This window comes from Lissotriton vulgaris, chromosome 3_1 (genome assembly GCF_964263255.1).
Source record: "Lissotriton vulgaris chromosome 3_1, aLisVul1.2, whole genome shotgun sequence".
Classification (NCBI taxonomy): Eukaryota; Metazoa; Chordata; class Amphibia; order Caudata; family Salamandridae; genus Lissotriton; species Lissotriton vulgaris.
This window is the reverse complement of record NC_141689.1, coordinates 1,444,517,478-1,444,535,448: the sequence shown is the minus strand read 5'-3', so window position 1 is coordinate 1,444,535,448 and position 17,971 is coordinate 1,444,517,478. Positions and strand designations below refer to the sequence as shown.

The window sequence follows — 17,971 nt, the reverse complement described above, 5'->3', positions numbered from 1 at the left end:
GCAAGTACCATATGTATAAAGGATACCCAATGTTTGCAACAGTTACGGTATATTGTGTCGCAGAATAGCGACATGTGACATATTAAAAAAAAAAAAAAAAAAAACGATAATACCCAAGTGGGTGTTGGAGGTAAACCAGACATTAAGCAACCGATTATCACGTGTATGTTCCTTAGCCCGTTACTATCCTTAGGGTTGCATATATAAGTCAAAACTAAAGTGAATGTGCAATTGAAAAATAAAAGTTAAAATAGTCATTTTACTTATTTGATAAGATTTTCACAGGTTACCAAACATGATCTAAAAATATTAATGAAGTTTCATCTAAGTCAAACAAATCAGAGAAAGAACAATGCTGACAATCATCTACCAATTATAGGCAGGTATACAGATCTTCCGTGCTGTTAAGTCCCCCAGGGTGTTTACTATTAAACTCGAGAATATATCGGGTCTCAAGCAGGCGTAATTTTCTGTCCCTGTCTCCTCCCCTTCTCAATGGTAGGACAGAGTCCACCAAATAGTATTTTAACAACTCTGGGTTGCTTTTGTGACAGTTTTCGAAATGCCTCGCTACCGGATAAGCTTGGTCCTTCCCAGATATAGCTCTTAGATGCTGTAGGATGCGTTTGTGGGCAGGGAGACGTGTACTTCCTATGTATTGTAGTCCGCATGGACATACCAACACATATACCACACATTCCGTCTTACACCCCAGTTTCTGTTTAATTGCTATAGGCTTTTCATGGAAAGGACTTATGTAATGGGTCTTGTTGATTGCATGTTTGCAGGCTTTGCAGATTTGACATTTTTTGAAGCCCGCAATCCGTTCCCACCACTTCTTTGGGACGTCCAGGGTATTGCTCACAATTACATTGCCTAGAGACATGGACTTTCTAAAAGTGATCTCAGGTCTGTTCTGTACCAGATCCCCTATGATCGGATCTCCTTGTACGAGATTCCAATTTTTACTGAAAATCCTGCGTATCTCAGCATGCTGCTGGCTGTACGTAACAATGGCCCTACATTGTACTTTTTCTATTGGTATGGTCACTGTTTCTGTTGTAACCGTAGGGACAGGACAAGTTCCTAATAGTTGTTCCCTTCTTGTTTTCATTGTTTTTCTCATGGCATCGTCTATCATTTTGTTACTGTACCCTCTTTCAAGAAAGCGAGTCCTACACTGTAGTTGGGCAATGTTACATTCTTCTTCAGAACTACAAATGCGCTTTATTCGTAGCATCTCCCCATAAGGGATGCTACGAATCAAATGTTGAGGATGGCTACTAGAAGCATGCAATATCGTGTTCCCAGCGGTAACCTTTCTATGCAACTTAGTTTCTATTTTGTCATTGGCAACATATACCTCAACATCTAGAAAGTTGACAGAAACATTGCTGATCGTTGAAGTAAATTGTAGATTTAAATTATTCATATTTAATCCATCAACGAAATTAGCGGCACTCTCTTTGGATCCCCTCCAGATAAAAAACAGATCATCAATATATCTGAGGTACAATATTGCATGTTGTTCCATTGCCGCCCTGTGCTGTCCCATCAGGGTTTGCTCCTCCCACAGCCCCATGTGTAAACACGCGAAGCTGGGGGAGAAGCAAGAACCCATGGCCACCCCTCTTAGTTGTTGATAGGCCTGGCCTCCAAATGTAAAAAAGTTCTGTTGCAGGCATATGTTTAACATTCCCATAAGCATTTTATTATGCTCCATGTAGTACATGGGACGTTTATTTAGAAAGAATTGTGCTGCTTTTAGGCCATCTACATGTCTGATAGACGTGTACAATGAATTGATGTCCAATGTCCAATGTCATCAGCAAGTAATCTTCAGACCAGCTTTGCTTAGATAGTTTATATAAGAAATCAGTTGTGTCACGTATATATGAGTTCAATCCCTTTACCCATTCTTGTAAAAAAAAGTCAATGTACCTGGATAGGTTTTCTGTTGCACTGTCAATTGCCGAGATTATATATATATAAACAAGAAAATGGGCATTATTTAACTTGCATGGCAAACTATTCACCTCCACACTTTAAAAAAGACAGGGGTATGTGCTTGTCTGACACTGCTGTTCGACTAGTGTTCATGGCATCTGTGTTGGTTCATAGTGAAAAGTGCTTGCATTTTAAAGTCAGGTTTATAATCTGCCTATTCAGAAGAAGGCATTTTGGTGGACACCTGATTCGTCCACTAAGATAGGGCAACCTGGCCTAATGTAAGTGCAGTGCAACATCAGGTTAGTGTGAGTAAACCAAAGAGTACCAAAGGTATTCTCAAAGTGGTATTCCACTTATCATGGATGAATAGGGCCCCAATGTCCAAATCATGAGATAATCAATGGTTGTTGGCAGGTGAGTAATAGTTGTGGGATGCAGGCCTACTTACCTTGCCAGAACGGAGATTGCCTCCTGGGTTCTTACCATGTAAATCTGTGCAGCATGGATTGGCATGACTGCTCATTCCCATTGACTATATATTTTTTGCATGAGTAGTCCTTAAGTATACAAGAGGTGGGTGTCTGTGATTGGGGTCCCATGGGTTCCTGTGTCAAATTGCAGTATGGTTACTAATAGTTAATGCTGCTGCCTCCTATTCCCTACCCTCTCCCTATGATGCACATTTACATTCCTCCGTACCTGCTGGAAACCACTATAAAGTAAAGTGTATGACCTTAGATTGAAATCACCTTCACTTGAGTAGATCAGAAATAATCTGTTTAACTGGCTGTACTGGCTTCATTGGTGTAAGCCATTCAAATCAGGGCAGCCTGTGGCCTGAAGAAAGAAACATTAAAAACAAACGATGTGGCCGAGGGCATGGGCCACAGTTGACCATCTTAGACAAAGAAATAGGCTGTCCACTCACGCTCCACATCCTGTGCCGTGACGTGACGTATTCTGCTGGAGAAGCCAAGGCTCATCCATCAGCATATAATTGAACAAAGATTATCTGTTTCCCTGCCCACAACCTGAGAGTGACAGTTCCCCTGATAGCTAGTTGTCCTGGAACTGTGGCACTCCATGCAACAAATGAACTTTTAACTGATTGGTCTTCCACAAACCTTTTGGTTAATGTTCAGATTTTATTACAGTGCAGAATGAAGGCCAAATGCAACGTACTGATTGCAAGCTGACCTCTTTGGCCTATCCAGTGTTCACGCTTAAATTGGATGAGCAAACACACCTGTGAAGACGAAAGCTGGAACTTAAAGCAGAACAATTGAATGTTGCTCGTGGATGGGTAGAATATACGCCGGGACTGAGGAGCTAAGGAAGTAAAGGAAAGAGGTGGCCTGCTGGGAAAAGAATATAGCTGTCTTTAACCAGTGTAGAGTCCAGTGATACAGGGGTCAGCTGAGAGGGTATCAGAAGGACAGAGACTACAAAGGCTAGCCCCCACCCCCAACTGTCTGATCGGCTCCGGCTCCTCGTTTCCCCCCCACCCAACCACGTGTGGGTAGGTTATCGGTCGTTGTCCGTCCAGCGGACAGGGTACCTGAAACTAGGGTGCCAGTACATGGGAGAAGACCGTTGAAGCTCGCTATTGATCTTAGTAGGGTCCCACTAGGACACAGCAGGACCTTGAGTCCTGCACCTAAATTTTCAATGGAAGGTAGTATTTGCCCCTACCCCTTTGTGTAGCACAGTTTGGATTTTCTAGGTCCTGATGAATTGCTATAGGAGCATGAAACATGTTGACCATTAGGTAGAACATACACCGCTGGATCATTGCACAAGTGTGTATTTTCCCCTCACTGTTTTATTAAGGTAGTTAACCACACCATTAAAAATACTTCGTGGATTACCTAACCTTTTTTAATTATCACCCACCTCCCACGTCTACACTTCCCCTGAAGCCATCATACCCACATGCACCAACTGGCAGGAACAAAAGATCTCCGATAAAGAGCCCCTTATGGGTGCCCGTCAGTCATTGCACCGCCAGTCTGACGAGGAGCAAAACCCAGATGATGAAGCATGACACCTAGCTTGCTGGGTGTGTGAGGGTTTTAGTTCCGAAAGGGGAACTTCCCCGTCCCCTTTCCCTCTTCTGCTTGGTTCTCCTATTCTCACCTCCCTTTGGGGAACAGTGTATCCTTTTTGTTTACACAACCTGAGAGTGACAGTTCCCCTGATAGCTAGTTGTCCTGGAACTGTGGCACTCCATGCAACAAATGAACTTTTAACTGATTGGTCTTCCACAAACATTTGGGTTCATGTTCAGATTTTATCACAGTGCAGAATGAAGGCCAAATGCAATGTACTGATTACAAGCTGACCCCTTTGGCCTATCCAGTGTTCACGCTTAAATTGGAAGAGCTTACACACCTGTGAAGACGAAAGCTCGAACTTAAAGCAGAGCCATTGAATGTCGCTCGTGGATGGGTAGAGTATACGCCGGGACTGAGGAGCTAAGGAAGTAAAGGATAGAGATGGCCTGCTGGGAAAAGAATATAGCTGTCTTTAACCAGTGTAGAGTCCAGTGATACAGGGGTCAGCTGAGAGGGTTTCGGAAAGACAGAGATTACAAAGGCTTGCCCCGCCCCCAACTGTCTGATCTGTGATTCTTCTGCAACTAACATCAACCCAGTGTGAAGTCCTGTGCGCATCTGATCTTGGAGCAACTCTTACCCTCCCGCCCCCATGTATGACATCCCTGTGCCTTGGCACTCATCACTGCACCATGAATGTTTGAGAGCAACATCAACCCCCTTATGCCTCAAAGGGGCAGAGTAAAGACACCTGAAGGTTGTTGGGTAGGAGAAAGATGGGCCGTGTGTTGGGGGAACCTGCTGTCCCATGTTGTGAAATACCTGGTGCCAGGGGGCTTTCCTGCTCCTGAACTGACCCTCAGAAAGGGTAAAAGACTGTGTGTGTCTGGTGTAGTGGGCAAGATGAGCCCTGTAGCAGAGGGATGCCAAACCCCCTCAATTATCTTGATTTATATTTATTCCCCTCTGCTGGGCGGGGTAGATCATGGGGAATCGCCACACCTACACCCTCCCGGTAAGTGAAAAGCTTTGTAGGCTATCGAGTGGGTGGAGTCAGTCCCTCTGCCTAGGTGGCACACTCCACACAGGTTCTTGGTGTCTTCCGTTCCAACTGGGTTCAGGTCAGAAAAGGGTTACCAATGAAGAACTGTTTCCTGCCACTAGCAGCCTTTTTCCTTACCTGGGAGGAAGTGCAAATGAGGAATAACCCCTGATGCTCCTTCTTGGGAGGGTAAAGACGTACAATGGCTGATGGATTTAGGCAAGTGATTGCGAAAGGTCACTTGGTATATCTTTATATATTATTTAAACATATGCTTTATGCTTGGGGAGGGGGTTGCTTTCTGTTCCAGCTCTGGTGGACTATTGGGAGATCACTGCTTTGCTGATTTCACGAGGCAGGAATCCTTTCAGGAGACGCAAAGTAGGAAAAGAAGAAGCTCCCCTTTCCAAAGTTGTATTTCCCATCAAGTTAGGTGCTCAGGCCCAGTGTTATACTATCTGAGCCTGGTCTGCTCTTATCTTACTCACCCACTTAACTGCAGAGGCTGGCTCCAACTGACCCTGATGTTGTCAGCAGTCCGGGTGGAGCTGACATCATCATCGGTCTACTGGTAGAAACCATGGGGAAGCAGCAAAAGGACTGTGCTGCTATCCCAAGTAGAGAGAATTTAGGGCATCCTTCCAGCAGAGATTTCCAGTTCTTCTACCACTAGGAAGTGAGGTTACCTGGTTAGCACTATAGAGATAGTGCAGAGGACACGCCCTCCACAGTCTTAGCACTTGCGTGGTTAAATATCTGATAAGCATGCATGCAAATTAAACAAGCACATGTTCACTTCAAAAAGTAAAACCAAAATCATTAATGTTAAATTAAAAGACATTCTTTGGAAAAGAGATTAGCCAAAGGAATGCTGGTATATTTGTCATCATGCGCAAATATGTTGAGTTGAAAGGCATTCTTAGTATGCCAAAGAAAGCAGTTCATGTCAGTAATCATGTTCACATGTCAAATTAAAAGGGAGTCTTCTGAAAAAAGAGAACTTCAAATGAAAGCTGTTTACATCTTTAGCTATGCACAAATATATGAAATTCTTAGTACGCCAAAAGAAAGTTGTTTATGTCAGTAATCATGCACAGGTTTGTTAAATCACGAGGCACTCTTCTTAGAAGACAGCACCCTAAAGGAAAGCTGTTTATCTCACCAGGCACATCCTCCATGCCAAGGGCTTGATTAAAGGGGGAATACTGAAACCAAGTGATGCAACATAGTGGCACAGTTCTACACTATTCCAAATGGAAAAAAACAGTCAACGTCTGCATGGGGCAAAAGTTTGGCAGATGTGGTTCTCAAGTCTCTCAACCTGTCGCAGATTTACAAGGGTGACAGTGGTAGTCTTCACCAAGGACTTCTTGGTCATGAAGCTGCATGCCTTGGCTTAAAGGTAAATTGCACAAGTCTTCACAAAAAAGAGGCAGTGACTGCAGTCATAGCGCAACAAAGTCATTGAATTTGCCATAGATTCTACATGTGACTCTCTGGTCATCCATATAATCAATCAATCAATCAGGGTTCTTATAGAGCGTGACTACTCACACATAAGGGTCTAAAGGCGCGGAGCAGGGGTAAAGGAGGAATCTGTAGCTCAGTCAAAAAGCCAGGTCTTGACGTCCCTCCTGAATTGAGGCAGTGACGGTGATTACGTGAGGTACAGGCATCAAATTGATAGAAATGATAGAGAATTATAAACTACTATGAAATAGAGTCTGAACCTAAATCAATCAAATCATCCTTCTGAACTTCATAAATGGGATTCCAACTCTTCTGACATTCTGACCACCAAGCCAACCTTTGTTTGTCGCCAACTTATCTGCCAAGTCATTACCCTCTTCCCAGCTCCGACGAGGTCAGGGGTCCAGAAAACAGAACTTCTAATGCCGACAACAAATAGAGCTTAAATGTGCCAATGGTGAGAGACGGCACTCATTTTTAGTGACCATGACATATTTTGCTCATAGATCGTTACCCCAGAATAAAAGAGAAAAAGGGTAAAAAGGGAAAAGGGAACAGGAAAAGGAAGATAGAGAAAGATAGGAAACCAGTGAGAAAGGCAAAAAGCAGGGATGAGTCTTTAATTTGCTGGAAGAGTGAGATAATGCCAGTAAGTGTAGGTTGGTGGAAGAAAGAGGAATGCAGTGGAATCAGGGACAAGTTAGCCTTGGCCTTAGGAAACCCTACAATAATTTAGCAGCTCTGAAAAACTCTGGGACTTTTTTTTGCAAAGTAAGCACTGATTTAGTATAGCTTGTTCATTTACTTGTACTCTAGAGAGACGAGATATATCTTGTCTTGTTAGCTTCATGGTTAAATGAATTACACTGGCCACATACTTATGTATATTTTATTTCTAGGGTCGCCTTCTTTAGGTCTGCCATTAGACAATACGTTTTGATTTTGCTAAAATAAAATACTTTTAGGACTTTCATCCAGTCCTCTTCATTCATTGGTCTATTGTAATCTTTCCCATTTTTCTACTGCCCACTACAGCATACAACGTGGGCAGTGGGCTGGCCTACTTCAGTCATTAGCTAACTTAATTGTGGGAGATTTCTCTCTTTCACTAAGAGCACATCCACACAAAGTGCTTCCCTTCCCTAATAATGACTACTTTGGTAAAGCGTGCTTTGTGAAACACAAAACATATTTTGCTTATAGCTAGTGTTTTTTTTTTATATTGATGAGGGCTCAGCAGCTCCACAAAATAAAGTTTTACAAAAACCACGACAAAACAAAACAAGCATTGGTAAAGCCAAAAGACTGATAGTCAATGCCTGGTTAAATGACTTTGGCAATACTTGTTCTTTCTTGTGAATCTTATATGCTGCTGCCTATCTCTTCCTCCTCCCACACTATAATGGCATGCACTTAAGCTATTTAATAAATGCCTGATTCCGTCCACTTTCGGCAGCGATTAATATATGATAGCTCATTGGTCACTTTGTGCTGAGGTACATTTTCTTTTCACTGCACTTGATTGAAAATCTTTTGACTCTGGGCAAATCACGTTACTACCAGGGCCTACATTATGTAAGTATGTGAAATGTAAGGTAATTGGGTAATCACAAGATGTAGATCTCCACCTGATGCATACAATGTTGTATCATCTTGCAGAACACTCGTTAATTTACAGCCCTCTACTGCTTCCCAGCCTGGTTGTGCTATATAAATACCCATACACACATATCTCATGGGTGGAGAAGGAAAATTGAAAAGCTGGTCTCATGCTTCAGAGCACAGTTCGAGGCAACAGTAGGAAGGAATGACAGAGGACTTCTGAGGCCATCCTTGTACTTAAAGACTTGCAAAGGTTTCTGTTAGACCATGCATCATTGGCGTGAGTCTCCCTTCCATTTTTGACGGATTGCCTCCTCTGTTTTGATATGTTTTTGCTGGATTTATGCTTTGGGCACTGTGCCACTGCTAATCAGTGCCACAGTGCAAGTGCTCCTCATGTTAAATTGATTGGGTTATTTGATTTATCTGTCAGCCCCTAGTACAGTGCACCATGTGTGCCCAGGGCTTGTAAGTCAAATGCTGCTGGTGGGCTTGCAGCACTGGTTGTGCCACCCACAGAAGCAGCTTGTAAAATGTGTCCCAGGCCTGCCATTGCAAGGTCTGTGTGCAGTCTAGCACTGCCATGTCGACTTGGCCAAGTGCACCCACTTGCCAGTCCCTAAACCTTCCCTTTGCTTCAAATTAGACACCCCTATGGTAGGCCCAAGGGCAGGGTGCATTGTAAGTATAAGGTAGGACATGCTCTGATGTGTGTTACATTTTCTAATAGTGAATTACAGCCATTTTCGTTTTTCACTATTGAAGGCTACCTGTTCTCATAGGTTAGAATGGGCAGTTAGATTATTACATTCTTATAATCCTAACTGACTCAGGGAACACAGTAGAAATTCGAATTTAGTATGCCCGAATTCAGAATAATAAAATACATCTTTTAGTAAAGTTTATTTTAATATTCTGTGTTTGCAAATACCACTTTTAGGAAGCAGGTATTTGCTTGCCTAACCATTTGAGCCTGCCTCTGCTGGGTTGTGTATGCCTTGTCTGGGTTTGTGAGTGACAGGGCTGGGGAATTCCAGGAGACAGGCTGGGATAGCCCAGTGGTGAATAGAGAGATTTACATCCAGATGGAAGGGAGGAGTGCACCTGGGACCTGAATAGGGCTGGGTCTTCCCTCTACAATGCTGGCTCCACCCCCGTGGCTTGTCTGATGTCTCTGCCCTGCACTGTGAAAGGAGAGGAGGAATCATGTCAACAGAGTGCTCCAGAACTGTAACTTCCCTCCCCTGAGCTGGCTCTACCTCCTGTGGGGCGTCTGAGTCTCTGCCCTGCACAGTGAAAGGAAGAAGAGAGTCATGTAAACAAAGTGCTCAGGAACTGGTTTGGACTAGGCAGAGGCCTCTCTGCCTTCAGCGAACAAAGGATTTCGGGGTATAAATATTGGGACACTGATCCCAAGAAATTAGATCACTTCTGGAACAAGAAACCTTTCTGCCAAGGAGAAGAACCAAGGAAGCTGCAGGAGTTTGGACTGACCTTCTGCCAGTGTGCTGTTTGCTGGTTGGCCTGCAGTGGTTGCTTCATTGCCAAGAGAAAGGAGAAGGAACTTTGTAAAGGACTTTCATCTACAGAATATTCTCCTAGGGCTTGAACTGTTCTTGCCTCTTGCTGAAGTCTCAGGGACAAAAGACTTCACCTCCAGCTCCCTCCTGAATTTCCTTGCTGGGAAGAAGTATGTTGCCGCCGCAGCTGAAATTGTCGCAAAGCCGGAGAAGCGAGCCTTCACCGCATCTCCCTGGAAGCGTGTGTTCATCGAAGCTGCCTGCTGTCGCATCATCGGAAAAGCGTGACGCCATTGAGAGAGTCACCATCGTATCACCGGAGAAGCCCATTGCAGGGCCTGTCGCGGCTCCAAAGTACAGAGCCGTCGCAAGGCTGCCAGGGCGTCATCGTCATCGCATCGCTGCATCAAGGGCGTCATCTTCTCGCATCGTAACTGGATCATCGCATTGCATCAAGGCGCCATCTTGCACACCACAACGGGCCTGCAAGCCGAGAATCTACGCATCACCTCCGCCGGTAAGGCTCACGACGAGTCCCCTACTCTGCGCAAGCATTGAGGAAGGAGGCAAGCGTTCCCCCGGGTCACGGGACCGACGCATCTCCCCTTTTACGAGCCTTTTGTTCACTTTGCGTAACGCATCCAGGTACTTTGTTGAGAACTTTGTCGCATTTACCAACAATTTGAACTAAGAGACTTTAATGATCTTTTAAGCAACCTTAAGTGTAGTATTGTGGATTTTTGTTGCTTGTGGCCTTGAGTTAAGTCCATATAAAGAATAATTATTTTTATAAAACCTGTGTTGTGTCCATCTGTAGTGTTATCACTGTATTACTGTGTATATTCACAAATGCTTAAGACACTGCCTCTGAGATAAGCCTGTCTGCTCGTGCCAAGCTACCAAGGGGGTGAGCAGGGGTTATTAAGTAGTGTAATCCCCTTATCCTGACTTAGAAGTAAGGGTCCCTATTTGGACAAAGGTGAATACCATTGCCAACTAGAGACCCCCAGATCTAACAGTTTCAGATCACCTTCTTCTTCTGGTACAGATAATCATCTGCGCAAGGTTACACTTCAGTGATAGCTATATAAAGTTAAACGAGACCAGGGATTTAGAATTAGGTGACAATCTTGACAAGAGAAACAACAAAGAATGTCACATGAAATCATTGACAAATACGTCCAGGAAGTAATTGGATAATTACATAAATCTTTGGAGCCTTATGCAAAACCCTCTTCATGTTTTGCAAGTCTTGAATATTGAGTAGTGGAAGCAGAATGTCACAAGGTTTGACTGAGTTAACGAAAATTCAAGAACTTAAACTACTAAACATTGTCCAAAGCTTGAAATGTCATAGTAGCTTCTGTCAGACTTTTCGGATGACTGAAAAAAAATGTATGAACAATAGTCTGAAAAAGTTCTGTTCTCTAGACAAAGATTTCATACACCCAATACAGCCTGCATCTGCCATATAATTATGCTCACGACAGGAGAATATACCAAACCACATCCTTCAACAGTACACATTAGATAGAATGCCTAGCATCCATCTCATATGGCCCAAATATGCAAGTAGCTGGCCATCATGGCACCACACAGCACTTGCTGCTACCAGCGGTCCTACGCATATATATCTGCGGAGAAATTGGCACACCTACTGAACTTGAATATGTGCAAATGATGTGGTACAGCCATCACCCATCAAACAGTACAAGTGCGTGCCCACAACTCAATAATGATGACACACGACCAGAGAGAGGTAGAGTCCCAAATGCACTAGTGATGAAATATCATCAGAGGGCAAATCAAGCTCTGTCTACAGTGAAATCCATAAAGCCTTGTTTGGAAGGCATCTGAACTCCAGTTAGTGCTGCAAGGTCGTAGCAATAGTAATATGGATTTCACATGCTAGTTTCTTCATCATCACATGCATAGTATAAGTAATGATACGGGAAAGGCTTTCTTGGATGATTTACTGATACTCCCATTAGCAGTAACTATTTTCTTTGTTCCTTCAGAGATTAAAAGCACAGGGTAGCCTGTGAATTGACTTCCCATTTTTGGGCCCGATTATGATGTTGGGCAGAAAGCCATCTGACAGCTAGTTAGAGACTTTCCACCCAACATCAATGGTGTCCCTCCAACTGCCATATTATAATACATGCAGTCAGAGGGAAAACCATGGGGGGATTCTGATCTGCTTCCAATGAGGACCTGTTGGGGCAGTGGGCAGAATGGCAATCCCATAATGATGGCGGAGCCAGCCTAGGCTCTGCTGTCGGGATTGAGATGTCGCTTTCCACCTACCCTTTCATGCTGGTCTGCCCAGTGCGGTCTACCCGCCATTATCGGCAGGTGGAAAATGACTTTGGGGGCTCCTAACAGGGCTCCCTTCCCCCAGGCCCTCCTATAGAGCCTGGGGGCACCTAAGGTACCCCCTCTAAACATTCCTTCACTGTGTAACAGGCACCCCATGGTGCCTGCCACACAGTGCAGGGATGTTTGCAAACATCCATTTTACAATATAGCTTATGCTGCGGGCCTTTTCTGCCCGCCGCACAGGCTGCAATTGTAAAATGGATGTTTCCGACCACCCATAGGGTGGTCACATCCAAATGCAGTGGGTGGAACCGCCGATCTACGGTCGGGTGATTCCATTCCGTTATGTCGGTCGGCGTCCGACCTACATCATAATTAGGCCCAATGTTGTATAGGTGTATGGCTTGGAACAAAGGACCACCAAAGCAATTAAGTCTTGTCATGCCATTTTGGTTGCTTCAACAACAGCGAAGCCATCATTTGACTGCTATAAAGAGTTTTGAGGGAACAATAGAGGGAAGGGTGGAAAAGTGAGGGAAGGAACTGACAGGCTAATAGGAGAGGGTGCAACGTAAAGGGAAGAATGGAACTGATGTTAGTTCATATTTTAAAGTATCCACGTCACCTTCCATCGACTTGCTGAGGAACAAATAATAGTAGCCCTATTTGAAGACAAATAGAACAAATGGAAACACCTTTATCTCTGCAATTGATCAGTCATGTTAACTATGTCACAGACTGTGGTGAAACAGCCAACAGATCAGGTAGAGTCAAATCCTTGAAAGATTACAATGGAAATGTACCAGCTCTCGCTACAAAGGAAAGTGAAAACATACCTCAGAAAAAGCAACTTTAGAATTGCTGTTCAGTCCCTTATGCACCTGCATCTAGATGGTGGCAACACCCTGCTCCATGGCGCCCTCCACCCCCTTTAAAGCCAGCCTCCAAGCTGGATCACTCTTCATCAAGAATCTGATGAAATATGACTACATCACCCTTACCCTGAAGGAACTCCACTGGCTCTCTTTACTGACTAGTGTCATCTTTAAAAGGTTCTGTATCATCTACGAAGCCATAATGACCGGCACTCTCACCTATAAGGCTGAAAAGCTTACCACCATTAGTGACTTTTGATGCAACCAGAGTCTGGGCTCCATCAGGCTGGAGATGAACAAGTGTGAAAAGGTAAAAAAACGAGGCAACAGACCATCTCCATCTTTGCATCCATGAAGTGGAATAACATCACCAAATCCATCAGGACTGCTCTAATCCTTCTTTAATTTAGAAGAGAGCTGAAGACACACCTCTTCAAAGAACACTACATCGTTTAGCATTAGCAACCAACTTTCACTTCTCTCAGTGCCCTGCTACTCCCCCAATCAATCAATTACTTTATTTTTGCCTTATACCCTATAACGCATTCCATTGATTTTTGGGTAACTTTGCACTACACAAACTCCACATGCTTAAATACATACAAAGGTGAATAATGCTCCCTAACATTGTGAGATGTACTCTCAGAATGGTTGGGGGACTAACTTGTTGGCAATGACAATGCCTCCCACTTTAGACTTACATTAACCCCTTTAGTGCTGCCGTGGGCCAACGGTGGTCGCGAGCACTACCTTGCCAGTGCTGCGCATGTCCGTTGGCTGACGCGGCCGCACCCGTTTCTTTGAACGTTCAGCACTGGCACAGAACGTTCGAAGCAACAAACGGGTTAAATCCCAGTGATCACACGGATAGTGGCAATTACACAAGGCAACACAGCTGTAGTTGGACTTTCTGCCAGAGTTTGCCCCTTTCAAAGGGCCTCCTTTCATGGCAGACATCCACCTTTGTTAAGAAGCCTCTTCCATCATGCAAGAGAATACAAAGTGTGGCACGCCATACACCCAGTATGCTGTAGGTGCATCCACCGTGCTTTGAGAGGTCAAGTCAAGTCAAACTTTATTTGCATAGTTTCCATTGCATAAAAGTCAAAGAAATCCATACACCATTGAGAGGTAAATTTCGGCAGCAAAACTGTAAATAGCCCTAAAGTGTCTTCCGGCTTGTTTAGATAAAACATTTCAGAATTACTTTAAATTTATGACCGATGTGAATCACTTGAAAGGTTTCAAAGTCAGAAAGATATATGGCCTCAAGATAAACAAGCATTGGTAAAGATAATAAGTCTCGCGTTTGAGACCTATTCTTACTGCCAGTTTCTTTTGTTCAAGCTGTACATTGTACAGCTTGAACAAGAGACGGAAAAAAGGTGTGATAATGTGGCTACTGGTAGCCATGTCGCTTTGTATGTGCGCACAAGCAATATTTTGCAAAGGACACATTGTGACCATGCATGCACACTTTCAATATGTCGTAAGTGACTCTTTTCTTATTTACCGATCTGACACAGATCATTTCATATTTTTAAAAGAGAAGTAGCATGAAAGTGTTTTCTTAACTATAAAAAATGTGTACAATTAATTTACAAAATAGGACGGTGGGGGGCAAAGGAGGAGCCTTTGAGGGCAAGAAGCAATGAGGAGTGGAAGGGGAGTGGATACACAGCAAACAGGAGAGAGCAACAGTCGGATGTGGGGAGAAGCACACAATCGAGAAAAAGCGAAATTGAGTCTGGGTGTAGGATAGAAGAACGCTGGGGAGAGAGAACATGGAGCACGAGGGAAGCATGTAAGGGAGACAACTCAAAACACATTCACTGTCATGGAGTGATTAAGCAAAAGGAAAAGAAAAACGTAGTTCCCTAAAAGTGAGTAATGGAGTGGCACAAAGAAAGAAGCTACCCTCAAGGGGCGGGATAAACACATGATGGACAAGCCAAGCAATTGAATAAGAAGCAAGCAATTGAGAGTGACAATAAAGTCAATGGTAAGCAGGGGGGCAGTCTTTACACTCCATTTAATTTCTTACTAGGCTGGCAATAGGTCGTTCACACTCAGACAGCTGTGCTCTCGTCGGGAAGACGTAAAAAAGCCTGTGATGATAATAACGGTACAAAAGGGGGTGGTGATGGACGGAGCATCTGAATCAATCAAACACTCACACCCAGTCAAAAGATCTGGGTTTAATCCATCACTGTTCTTTAGCCCACTCTGCCACCCCAGTTCAGACATGGCTATATGCAAATCAGTCTGACCCTGTGCCTCATGGGAACAGTCCAGCCCGAACTGCCAAGCCATGTCTTCCCTGGACCGGAAACAAGCTTCCGAGGATCGGTTTCTGGCATTCCAGCCGTCTTCAGCCCGGCTTGCTTGAATCCAGTGGCAAAGTGAGCAAGGGACTCACGTCTGAGCATACCCTGCCACACTTATGGCGGCCCAGCTCACAACTTGTTCAGTGTTCAGGCAATGTGAGTGTAAATGTTCTACAGGTATATGGTAAATCTTGTTTCTGGATAGTAGCTCTGGGGAAAGGACAGAGGCCCTGATATAAATAAGTTGCTGCTGCGAAAATATAAAGGCCATGAGGCCCTCATCGGTTATTTTTAGCTTGTAATATTGTCTTTAGATGGCTGTGGTGTAGTTTTCAATTTTATTTTAATTTGAATGGTACCCAAGTGTTTCCCTCGCGGATTGTTGTAAAAGGAAAAAAGGCAAAAAAGAGATCAAATGCAGACAACATTTGATGGCACATGTTTTCAGCTCTTTTATGTTTTCCCAATAAATATTTTATTAGTATGAGCGAGAATGCCCAGTTTTATGCAAAATGAAAATATGTAAGTTTATAAGAAAAACGTATTAGTGTTTTGCCAAAGCACAAGCTGCAGTCTACAGGCATTCTATAAAAGAAAATGTGTGCTATTTTTGTAAGCTACATTTTACATAAGGTGTATTTACTTTGTATATAAAGCAGTGAGTAAGAAAACTCTCCCTTTCCTTTCGATTGATACTTCGTGATAGCACTCACAAATAGTCACATGAACATCGGTAAAAGAAAGTTAAAATCACTGCTAGTTATTCCTGGCAGTAAACACACAAGAAAGATATGTGTGTTTCCCAAGGCACAATCAAATAATCTGTCCTCTCGACAATAACCATTTTTTCCCTGGCTTAAGAAAATCTAAATTTAGTTTTCCTGCAAGAACATGAATAGTCAAACATAAACAATCAAAAGCATCACTAAATAATATCACTAAAACTGGAACAGAACATCAATACAAGTAATGTATCCTCAAATGTAAGCATCAAAAAACAAACAGTAAAGTATAATAGAACTGGAATGATGTGCAAAATAAGCCATACTGTCCTCTCAATTGATGTAAAAAGGTGGTTTACGATAAAAACCAGTGGATCTAAGGTGGAGGAGACACAACTCTCTCTTCTGACGCATCTCAAATAAAAGGGCCAGCATGAGGATTTCAAATTTGTGGATGTCTACATCTTGCTAGTTCCCATCTATTGTTACCTTCATGGATATGCGTGCCTCATGGGCATTGTATGTGGATCTGGCACCATTGGTGGTAGTCAAGATCAGGCGTGCAATGGCCATTGGGCTCAAAGGGCTTCAGCCCCCCCCCCCCCGTCGTGTGTGGCAGCCTGGGCTGAGACAGCCTCCTGGGCACATACACAGCTGCACCGAGTACTTCACAGGTCTTTAAAAGGCCATTTGCTTGTTAATGAGGCTTTGATGTTTTTACAACCCTTCTAAGAGCACCTGCATCTACACTCTGCTTATTGGTGGAAGAATTAGTCCCCCAAAATGTGTTTTTAGCCCCCCCCCCCCAAAAAAAAATGTGGCTCTAGTTGCACCTCTAGTCAAGATCACCTCTTCTGTTGATGGTAGGAAGGAGTGACTTTTTTGTTTTGTGCTGGCACTGGGTAGCAACATTCATAGAATAAGGTCCTGGGATGTGCAGAGCAGGTCCTGGCATCACTGACAGTGCTGGACGTTTGCATCTTCTGCCAGCTTTCCGGTATCAGTGGTGCATCCTTGGGTGGTTGATAGCAGCTAGTGATTTCCCTGTTTGTTTGGTCTGCGCTTGCCGTATGACTGCCTCTGTGTGTGCGTGTGCGTGTGTGTCTGGAACTAGCATTGTGTCTCAAGAAACAGGTGATGAAGTTGGTTGGGCATGAGCTTAGGTGTTGACTTCTGATTGTGCACCGGGTCATGGCACGCGTTCCTCCTGAGTGTCCGTTGTTCCCTTTAGTAGGATGGGGACGTCTAGTTCTTGGAGACTATCACATTCTGAATTGTGGTCATTGGGCCTGCATTTCACAAGGTGTTGGGTTACCGTTGTTTGAAGGAGTGTTACACAGCACTCAAATCCAGTGATCAGCACTCCAGTGCAGTGAATCAGTGATTTGTAAGGTTATGCGAAAATAAGGGGAAATCGTTATTAATATGTATTGTGGTACAATTCATAGGACGGGTTGTGTGGAAAATGTTTGGCAATTTCCCACAAAGTGTGTGGATTTTAATTACTCAATCATACTATGCATGTCACTATATGCATCACCTCCAGCTGGTCTGTGTATGAGTCCCAAGTTATTAATTAAGCCTACCATAAAATGTGCCCCGAATGTCTAACCTGCCTCAATAATGGAATTTACATCTTTTCTTCTTTTAAGTATTTATTTCTGGTTACTTTTGGATTGTATGGTATGGTGTGTCTTGTGCGTACTCAGTGCAATATTGGCTGTGATTGGTCGAGTGCTTGTGGGATATGAGTCATAGCTGAAGTTCTTTACTTTAACCTTTTTAGTCTTATTGCTAAACTTTACCATGGATTCTAGAAAAGTATGTAACCGCAGTCTCATATTTATTGTATCAAAGAATTCATGCATTACAGTGAAGCAATAATTCACTGCTTTTAATTCTGGTGATGAGAATATGAGGCATTCTAAGGTCACTCACCACTACATTTTATAATATATGCAATTTAATTCAATCATAACATATATATGTGTGTGTGTATATATTATATGTATATATAATATGTATATATACATATATATATATATTTTGAAACTTCTAATAATAAAATAAAATGCGTTGTTTACGTTTTG

General features: G+C 43.3%; 1 protein-coding gene across 5 annotated transcripts in view; it reads left to right on the top strand.

Moving 5' to 3' along the window:
• EPHA5 (EPH receptor A5) overlaps positions 1-17,971 on the top strand; it is a 726,990-nt gene that overhangs the window by 560,482 nt on the left and 148,537 nt on the right. The gene's annotated exons all lie outside the window — the stretch shown is intronic.